Genomic DNA, 11,653 nt, shown 5'->3' with positions numbered 1-11,653 from the left:
ACCAATATTGATTGGAATGTAAAAAATAATGGAATGGAAAAAAGCATCCTCTGCAGTGAGACAATTGTATGACATGATGTAGGCATTAATCGAGTTCTAATGAAGTGATTCCATACCTTGGCTTGAGGTTTGAGACAATGTCTCTATACTCTCTACTTGCTCAGATTTATTCCCTACCACTATGACCCTCAGAACCATAAATCCTTCAAGACCCCATGTAAGTTTCAACATCTGTCGAAGCAACAAATTTTGCATGATGGTTGGTCATGTTTTCCAGCTCGAAGAAATAATTATAGCTTTCGGTGTGAAGCGAACTCTCCTCCCCCGTACCCAAATTCCATGCTTCGAGGCTTGGTGAGGTGAGCATAAAACTCTGCATTATGGCTGGGTGACTTTGATGAGCTAAGCAAAATGTTACGAATATGGTTGAGACGAAGAAACCTTCACCAAAGTGTTCTTACAACGGGCCATATTATTTGTGACAAAAAGAAAACAGAAAAGAAAACTATGTTGTAGCGGTAGTGGGGGTTTCATGGTGAAAAGAAAAAAATGAAAACACAGGTAGGGCTATGGCAGAAATTGAGCGGAGAAGAGGAGTGGGCAGTTTTAAAGAAAAAATGGGTGGTTTGGGGGAGTTAGTGCAAAAGTAGGAAAGAGAAAAAGAATGTAATAATTACCTAGATGTGATTGGTTAGTTTAAAAAGTTAAAAAGGAATAAAAATAAATAAAATAATTAAAAGAGATTTGTTCCCCCTTTTTTCTTCCTTAGCCAAAAAAATCTACTATGGTTTATTTTGTCATCTTTTGAGCTCTCTCCCGTTCTGCCACATGTCCTTGGGTGAACTAGAAAACAAACTAAGGTTAAAATAAAACTAAAAAAGGAAAAAAGTGGCAGTGAAGTTAAAATAATCATTTATAAAAAAACTATGAAAATTAATGGATATAAAAAATATTAAGGAATTGATGGTGCAAACTCTAAAACGTCATGGAGGATAAGTACTGATTTGTCTCGCAATATTGGGAATCCATTGTACACCTTAAGGCATTGGCCATCCAACATAAAAATCAATCCATCTTCCATATTCTTGATGTCTAATGCTCCATGTAGGTTCACATGATGCACTTGGAAGGGTCCAGACTATCGAGAGACCGGAAAAAGCTTTAGCCTTGAATTGTAAAGGAGGACTTGTTAGCCTTCATGAAATTGTTGTGATAGAAATTTTTTGCCGTGCTATTATTTTGTCTTCTCTTTATATAGACGGGCAATTTCATAAGCCTGAGCATGAAATTACTCCATTCCATTTAGCTCTAGAAACCTTTAATCTCCAACCAATTGGGTTTCTATGTTGAGCTTAATGATTGCCCAGTAAGCCATATGCTCTAGCTTGAAGGGAGATGACACACCTTGTCATATAATAACTTGAAAGGGGACTTGCCCAATAGAGTCTTAAAGGTTGTTTGATAAGCCCATAGTTACTCATCGAGCTTCAGGGACCAGTCTTTCCACTTGGGATTCACCACATTCTTAAGAATTTTTTGATCTATTGGTTAGACACCTCAGCCTACCCATTGGTCTAGGGTGATATGCTGTAGCAATTTTATGTCACACCACATACCTTTGCAAAGCCTTAGCAATCAATTTGTTTTCAAAATGGGTGTCTTCATTTCTTTTAATGGCTCTAGGTGCTCCAAATCGTATGAAGATGTTCTTGTGAAGGAACTTGAGGATGGTCTTCAATTTGTCTTCATTGCTTTTAATGGCTCTTATTCAAGCCTACCCATTGGTCTAGGGTGATATGCTGTAGCAATTTATGTCACACCACATACCTTTGCAAAGCCTTAGCAATCAATTTGTTTTCAAAATGGGTGTCTTCATTTCTTTTAATGGCTCTAGGTGCTCCAAATCGTATGAAGATGTTCTTGTGAAGGAACTTGAGGATGGTCTTCAATTTGTCTTCATTGCTTTTAATGGCTCTTATTCAAGGACGTACCTTCTAATTACTTGGTCAGCACATGGCTTGAATAAATATGACTCGTCACACTGCTAGTATCACATATCATGTATGAACTTTCTTCTGCCATTGCTATTTAACAGGAGGAAAAACAAACAAGAAAGTTAACTGTGTCATCGTACCACAGACATATTGTGCAGATAAAATTTTCTTGTCAGGGAATTCCTCCATAATTCTATATTATCATGGCATTCACTTATGTTGTCTAGCCTATATATATGATCAACCTGATTTTCAGTTCCTTCATATCCTTGATCTCTAAATCTAATTCTTGCAACAAAAGTATCCACCTAATAAGTCTATTTTTGGCATCATTTTATTCACTAAGTACTTAATAGTCGAGTGATTGATGTGTATATGACCTTAGTTCCTATCAAATGTACCATAAACTTATCAAAAGCAAACACCACGATAAGTAATTCTTTTCTAATGGTTATATAGTTATATGTGTTTCATTTAGTGTGTGGCTAGCATAATAAATGACATGGAAAACTTTTACCTCACATTTGCCCAAACACTTCTCCCACGGTGTAGTCACTTGAATCTCACATCAATTCAATTGGAGTTGTCCATTCAGGTGGGACAACTATTGCCATTGTGACAAGTTTTTCCTTCAGCTCTAAATGTGATGTAACACTCTTTGTCGAACAAAAATAGTTGTTCTACTGTAGAAGAAGATAGATAGGCTTCAAATTTTTTGACAAGTCTTTAATGAAACACCTGTAGAATCATGCATGCCCTAAAAAACTCTTATACCCTCACGGTGGTGGGTGGAGGCAATTTCTCGATCACTCAACCTTGGCTTTGTCAACCTCGATTCCCTTTTTGTGAAATCTTATACCAACACAATTCCTTCTATCACCATAAAGTGGCATATTTCCCAATTAAGAACCAAATTGGCCTCCTCAGATATCTTAGTACCTTATCCAAGTTTTCAAGTCATTTGTCAAGTCATCACCCGAAACAGAGAATTCGTTCATAAAGATTTCCAAGAAGTCTTCCGCCATATCTGAAAAATGGCTAATATAACACCTGAAATGTTTTCAGGAGCATTATAAGTCCGAACGACATCCTTTTAAAGGCGTACTTGCCATAAGGGTAGTGAAGGTAGTCTTCTCTTGGTTTTCTAGCACTATGGAAATCTGATTGTACCCTGAGTATCCATCCAGGAAGCAGTAAAGGACTGACCGCCAATCAATTTAGCATTTGATCGATGAAAGGGAGGATAAAATTGTTCATTCTTCGCCTTGTGACCTTTTGTAGTCCATACAAATCCTGCAACCCGTGATGATCCTCATCGATAAAAGTTTATTCTCCTCGTTGCTCACCACAGTCATGCCTATTTTCTTGGGTACACATTGCACTGGGTTAACCCACGAACTATTGAAAATAAGGTAAATGAGACCAACATCAAAACATTTAATATCTTCTTTATTATAATTTTCTTTATTATAGGGTTAAGTCTTTGTTTTGGTTCAACACAATTGTTGTGGCAATCTTCTAACTGAATCTTGTGTATGCAGATTGTAGGGCTTATTCCCTCAGATCTACTACGTAATCCACCCTAGAGATTTCTTATGATGTGTCTAGACATTTATCAAACTGCATTCTTTCTTAGCGGTTAGACTAGAAAATATAATAACAGGCAAAGTATCATCACTACCTAGATTTACGTACTTTAAATGTGATGGAAAAGGTTTGAGTTCCAAGGTAGGTACATGTTGTAGCGAATATTTCAAAGGAACAAATTCATCGAAATCTAAAGGTTCGAATAGCGTACCTAGTCTAGCTAAGAGCAAACTAGACTGCTGCACCTATGAAGAAAATTCCTCAGGATCCTCATGCCTTCAGTAAGTCTCTCACAGTCATCCAGCTGTAAAAACATTGCTATAGTAGAAATTTGTAGCTTCATCTTCTACTATTGAGTCCACGTCCAACACAGATTGGTATTCTTCTGATTTATCCACATACTTGAGTGTGTTAAAGACATTGATCATGACAAACTGATCAGCTACTCGCATGGTGAATTATCCTTTATTACAATCGATGAGAATATGACTGGTGGTTAAAAAAGGTCTTCACAATTAAGAATAAGAAAATTACAGAAAACAAACTTGTCTTTCACTATGACATCTTCAATTATGCCGTCAGGACGGAAATGAGATCGATCAACTAGTTGTAGGATCACGATGGTAGGCTGAGCGTTACCCATTCCAATCTTCAAGAACACGAATTTGGGCATTAAATTTACATTTGATTTCAATTTCACATAGGGCTCTCCCTACATATTTATCACCTATAGAACATGGAATAACAAGTTGTCAGGATCTTTTCACTTTGGCAGAATTTTATTGGCGGAACAATATTCTTCGACGTGGTGACAATTTTAAACCTCTCCCTTCCTCTTATTTGTGAAATCTCCTTGAGAAACATAGCATAAGTAGGCATATCTATTTCCTCCATAATTGGGACATTGATATATAGTTGGTCAAGGATGCTAACAACTTCTTGAATTGGATGTCATCATTTTCTTCTTAGTCTTTAAAGGAAGGGTGGTGGGGGTGCCTTTTTCAACTATAGGTGGGAACAACTTTTACTATGTCATTTACTCGTGGAACCCTCATCATTGTCCTTCTTAAGGTGATTCTTCTTGTACTTCAGGTTTTTTCTTTACAATGCTAGGGGAAGAATTTTCTTGCTTCTTCCAAAACTTATCATCTTGATTAAGTTGGGTACCACTCCTCGACGTTAGTGCATTGCTTGCTCCTTTCCAAGAGTCTTAGTGACCTCAGTATCACTAGGGAGACTACCTTATGCGTGATCATGTAATGTTGTAGCAATTTGACTCACTTGGTTCTCAAAAGCTCTTAAAGACGATGTGACTTTGCAACAAAATAGCTTGGTTATGCAAAAGTGTGCCTTGGATTTTAATTATCAAGGAGTCCATGAAATAAAGCCTTTGTTGAAGCCATAAAATCCTAAAGAGTAGATTCAAGGGAATTAGAATTTGAAGTAGAAGCTAAACTATAGTTAACATTAGCCACGATATATTATTGCTGAAATCAAGAAGGTTCAATAATATTCTACTATGGCCTATTCAAATTGCCTATTTGTTGTTTGACCCTTGATTAACCCATGAGAAGTTAGGATGTTAACGCTATCCATGGTTATAGGTGTTAGTATAGGGTTTGTTGTTGCTTCGATTAAAATTCTCCGTGTAGTTGATAGACTCGATTTTCAAACATTCACTCTTATGGTTATTGCCACGAATAAAAAAACATGCATAACTGGCCATCTTCACTTCACCTTGCTGTAATGCTATAGATTTTTTCAATATATTTGTTATGGCAGAAAGTTGGGAAAACACTAAATCCTTATCATCTAAATCGAATGTCCAAGGTGCATTCCTTTCAGTTCCAAGCCTTGAAGAGGGAAATTGATAGTCACTCTTGACTATCATGTCAAGTATGTCAAAGGCCTCTCGGGTGATTTTTCGAACAAAGTACCATTTGTTGAATCATCTAACATCATACATGTAGGTGCATCGACTCTATTGTAGAACATCACGATTTGAGTCCATTCATGGAATCCATGATTATTTCACTTACAAAGCAAAGTTTTATAGCAGCCCCAACACTCATACATTGATTCGTCATTAGCTTGACGAAAACTTGTCATGTCATTTCGAAGTTGAGTGTGCAAAAATCAGTCGTTTCTATCGAGTCGGATTGAACTCCACTAAGCCAAGCTCCTTCTTAATCATAAAAGGAGTAGGGAAACAAATTTATCTTTAGCACATCTTCGTGCACTCCTTCCTGCCTGAATAAATCACAAACTTCCAAGAAAGCATGAATCTTGGGTGCTACGATACTTGGGTTGAGATAATCCACAATAGGAACTAAATAATCTTGAATAGCGCTTGGTCTAGGTAAAAGTTCTTCATTCCCAAATGTTGCAGTATTCAGATCTGTAAAATATTGAATTCGCTAAACACCTTGGTTGTTTAATTGTTCATGACTCAATTAGCATGCTGAACACGTTGGATTTAAAAATAGATGCTCCATCTCCATAACTAAAGGATAATTGGTTCCTCGAAAAGTCCTTCGGGTCACGCAATAGAAAACTGAAAAAATAAGCAAAATAACAAGTAAAACTAAAAACAAATACTAACTAAAAACTTTTGCTATAACGAAGCTTTTATAAATAACCAATTGCCAATCCCCGACAACGGTGCCAAAAACTTGATCGCATGTAAATATATTGTCCTATGGCATGCAATTTTGTGCAACTATACACATAGATAAGTAATACAATAGTGAGTGAGTATAGTCTCCATAGGGATTGGAGGTATTATAAAAGCAAGTAGTAAATAAAAGTTGTCATGATTAAATATAAAACTAACTAAATCTAACACTATATACACGATACTATAAACAAATGAAAGTATAGTTATGGAAAATAGTATGTATAAATGGTGATGAAATGTTGTGGCAAAATGAAGTGAAGAAGAGAAATGATGTGGTGAAATTGTTGAAATATAAAAGTGTGATGAGATAAAAATTTAATTAAATTGTAAAGTATGCTAAAGCATGAAAATAAATTAAACTATGGGAATGAGATAAGCTGAAAATGTCACAATCGAGCTCTTTTAGAGGTAATTGTTGTAGATTTACTATGGCAATATATTCTATGCTAAGGATGATCTTCACTCCTATAGTATGTTACCTGATAGGATTTGCTAAAAATACTCCTAAACTCTCAAGCAAAGAACCTGATAATACTAATGCTACAACAATATCTCCCAACGTAAACTGCAACACTAGCCTATCGACTAAGTCCTATCCCTTTTAGCCAAAAAAACTCTCTTTTATGTCTACGACGGATTAGAAACCTCTCTATCCCAATTTGGCTCCCTTGCTCACAAATCTAACCTAGCTCTCTCGATACTAGGTTTGTATCTAAGAAAAAGGCAATCTCTCAAAAGCTCTTACAAGACTAAGCATATTACACTACAACCAACTGTAATATTTCAAAAGCTCTTACAATGCTACAGCGCATAAAGGTAAAAACAGTGACCAAATAAAATTTAAACATAGAAACATTAAACCATCCATTAACATAAAGTAAAATCATCCAACATAAAGCCAACACCAAATAAGGTAATACATAGTGTGGCTAAGTTCATCCAAATATTTCAAGTTTAGTACAAGCCCAAGAAGATGGAAAATAAAGTACAATGAGAAGAAAAACTCTCAAATGTGATGTTGTCATGACCTAACTCTGCTTTCATATATCTCCTTAGCAAGCTAGCCTCTCTCGAGGTCTAGCTGCTACCTCTTTCGCTCAACAATGGAGAAAACCACAAAAAGAGGATGAAAAAGGAAGAAGAATGGAAATGTGTAGTCTCTCTCTTAGGACACCTCTCAAAAGCTCTCCAAAAAGTCACTCTTAAATGGAGGATACCTTAGGTATTTATAGAGGGAATATTTCTAGGTTTTCAGGCACAAAATTCCCTTTGTACCCTAGGTGACATCCTTCTCATTTGAATAGATGGTTATTGTGGCATATGGTCCCAAATTTTTCCGCATGGGTGGTGAGTCACGTGTGGTTGGACAGCTAAGCAAAGATATTTTTCTATTTTCTATTTTCAACTCAGGATCTGCTATCCATCTTTCGTTGTGGCAAGTTTTTTAGCGTTCTATCTCCAGAATGCTACAACAACAATTTCTCCAACATGCCACAACGACCACGTCTTCTCATTAAACTTTCATCACCTGTACAACAACACAAAAAGCAATACATTTCCCTCTACAACAGTAGTATCGATATTGTTCTTACAAAATTGATATTGTAGATAAATTTGTGTCGCAACAAGACTTTACTACCAAATGCAACTATATGACCTAAATGCAATCTAAATGCTATGACATGGGATTTAAAACAAATAATAACCTAAGTAAAAAGGCACAAAATATAGCCTTTTTACGGGGTTATCAATAGTATCGATATTGTAACTATGACCTCCCCTATTTTGGCATGAAAAAACATATTTTTCTTCCCAAATGCCCCATTAAGGTCCCCAACTAATTTAAGTGTTTTATTTGATATTAGGGGTCATAAATAGTTTGTAAACTTGTTGAAAACACTTAAACGATGCAATCTACCATGACATGCTTCAAGCTTATGAAACTTACCAAATCTCACCAAAATTAGCTACACGTGGTATATATGAGTTAAGAGTGAGTTACTTGATGATTCTAAGCTGCTAAGGGTATCCAAAGGTCAACCCAAGGTGAGATTATCCTTCCCCCTTGCTTGAGAGCTTTCACTAAACTCTCTCACTAGAAAAATCAAATGTAGAGGTTATTAGATTAATTTAATAGTTCAGAAGGTTTCAAGAACACTTCTTAAGTCTATAAATTAGCATAAAGAGGCTAAAATGGTGAAATCTCTTAAACCCTCACAAAACCTGTTTTTGTGAACCATTCAAACTTTGATCTTGTAATCTCATATGAAAGCTTTAAAGGTGTTGTTTTTTATTCTTACCTCTGAAATGTTGAATTAGGTTTAAAAGGTCACCAAGTTTTCACCTTTGAAGATTTCAAGGGAAAGAACAATGAAGGATGAAGAAGGAATATGACAAGCATCATTTTACTCATCAAAAATAAAATAGTCCTCTTCAAATAAATAATTAAGTAGTATAGGAAAAAGGGGATCCGTAGGGAAATTTTAAAATTATGCACGAATAAGATTTGAATTTAGTTCCAAGAACAAGTAAAAATAAAATGGGAGAAGTATGCATTGATTAGGAAAATGAAGTAAATAAAGAAGAGAAGTAAATAAGTTAAATAAAATTAGTAAATCAAATGAAAATAATATGGAAATAAGTGTATAAATCACAAATAGGAAAATCGTCTCGGGCTAACTTGTCTCAATTCCACCGATCATTGAAATGGATTTTTGCTCCGAGATTCATGTCAGTTATAATCTACAAGGCCCAACCCATTATAACTCCCTATTTCTCTCATGTAACTGATATTCCCAAGTTTATCTTCGAAAGATGATTCATAAGTGGATTAACCAATACTATTATTGTTAAAACAACTAGATTTAAAAGAACTAGAAAGGCCTGACTTGGATGTTGTCTCATCGAGAATCGATTCCAATCTCATTTTCCCTTAGCAGATCGTCGCTAAGTGTGTTCACAGGAAGTCGAATTGCCACAGGCTAGTCCTTTCTCCCAATAGTATATTAAAAAATGTTCAGACTAACACGACGTTTATTTGAAAACGATTAAAAAATATAAGTAAGGTCGATTTCAAAACTCTTTATCCAAAAAAATAAAAATGTATCCCAAAAGGATTTAAGCGATGTTCAATTATGACGCATGGAATTGATTTGTACTAGCTCTCAACTTAAAAGAAATAGTTAAGCATGCATATTGTATTGTAAATAATATAAAGAAAGTAAAGAAAAAGAAACTTCTAAAAACTGCAAAACAAAAGTAATTGATTCATCTCCCAAGCCTTACCCATGCAAAGGTATTTTTAGGCTCATAAATTCCAAAGAATAACAAAGATAATTCAAAATAAAAAAATCCTAAACAATTCTAGTGATAATTGCTATTCAAATGTTTTGAATTCATTTCAACGAAATTGAAAATCCTTAAATCTCTCTCTAAAGTTGTCCTCAATTAACTTGCTTCCAGAATCTTCCAGCGCCTTCCAGACACTACCATGTTAGCTCCGTGTCATGCCTAGCATCGTTTCCATGACTACAGCCATGTCGAGAAAATAAAAAAAATGCAGAATACGTCATTTTGCTACCAATTCCTGTAACATGATCACTGGACAGAAAATAAACAAAAACATCGCAATTAACATTGATAAGTTCATAAAATGAAGGAATTAGTATTTTAAAGGAATCAATTCTAAGCACTAATCGAATTCCCCCTCACTTGTCTCATCATTGTCCTCAAGTATACCTGAATTAAATTAATCAAAAACTTAATATTTCTTCCCCTAAACCGTCGCATGCTTAACTAAAATCATGAAAATCAAGCTCACATAAATTACATGAATTAACCACCAATCAAGTTGAATAGGAACAAGTAAGAACAAATCAAAGAATCTGGCAATTGTCTATCATTTATCAACCAAAATTTCAACCTAACTTAATTGCTCTTTAAGAATCACTCAAATCACTCAATGTGTTTCGAGTGTAAAAAAGTTTCTTCAAAGCCAAAATAAAAAAAAAGGATCTCCATAGGACATGATCAATTCTCCACCACTTAGAAGAAATAAGACAAAGATCATTAGGTCTTTAGAAAGGGTGTAATGGGGCTTAGGTAAAGGTAGGGAAAAAGTTGAAAATGAGGTTCATAATCGAGAAAAGAACTCTTCAACAATTTCACTTAGTCCACGAGTGAAACAAAACAAAATAAATGGAACAACAAAAGAAATATGTACATCAAAACAAAAAATGAATCAAAGTCTTTTTTTTCTGTTTTTCGATTTTTTTCAAACTATTTTTTCTTCTTTTTTTTTCGAATGCCACTGTTTTTTCTGTGGAACAATGATGCTGCAAATAAGCTTAAATTCTTTTCTCGACAAAGGGTGAAAAGAGGTGAAAAACAAAAAGGGTTTGTGGTTCTTTAATGAAGGTGAAAAAGTTCACTAGTGGTTTTAAAAAGGGTAGACTTTTTAGTTGGGTAAAAATGGGGTGAATCCTAATGCCTAAAACATGTCAAAACATCTTATTTCACATGTAATTTCAAAATGCATCTATGCCACAGGTTCTAGATTTCCATTTTTCAACTTGACAGTCTCAAGCAAGAAAAAAACATAAAAATAAGGACATGTATGCTCAAGGCTCAAAATTTAACAACATGGGCTAAACAATCAAGCTAGGCAGGGAATTCAATTAACAAAATCAAGAAATATTGTAAAAGGTTATCAAATTAGTATCGTACTCATGTAATTCGACTATCAAGTATGCTAAATTCAAGTATTCGTATGAGAATAAATAACCATGACAAGCTAACGGAAAGCAACGAAAGACATTTCAATTAAACATTCAACCAATTCAACCAAGCATACCATGCAACAAGTAAGACAAGCAAGACCAAATTCAATTCAACATTTACCCCTCACTTAAGTGTATTGCCTCGATATGGAATAAAACAAAATTAAAGCATAAAAGAGAAGGGTAAAGGGAACTCCCCATGGTCAATGGCGACCATGCCCACGGCCACGACCGTAGCTAGGGTGGAGGTAGCAGAGGATTTTCGTGATGTTCTTCTCAAGGGAATGAAGTTGTTCAGTGAAATCTGGCATTTTTGGTTGTAGAGGTGGGTGCGGCGGTGGTGGAGATCGTGATGGTGCAGTAGGTGACTGAAGACCCGCTCGATCCTTGGTGTCATCATGCCTGACGGAATAAAATATGGTGTGACAGCAGATCCAGCGAGCAATCCCATGGAGTCCAAACATCTTTCATCTAGTGCATCCATAGAAAATGCATATGTTAAATTCATTATATCAAAATTTGCAACATGAGCAGCTAAATTAGTAATGTAGAGACCAATGATTAATCAACGATTAGATCGGATTACTATCTCAAACTGTTGGACAAACCAAAAACCA

This window comes from Hibiscus syriacus, unplaced genomic scaffold, assembly GCF_006381635.1.
Source record: "Hibiscus syriacus cultivar Baekdansim isolate YM2019G1 unplaced genomic scaffold, ASM638163v2 tig00111210_pilon, whole genome shotgun sequence".
NCBI classification, from domain to species: Eukaryota; Viridiplantae; Streptophyta; class Magnoliopsida; order Malvales; family Malvaceae; genus Hibiscus; species Hibiscus syriacus.
This window is presented reverse-complemented; position numbering follows the sequence as displayed.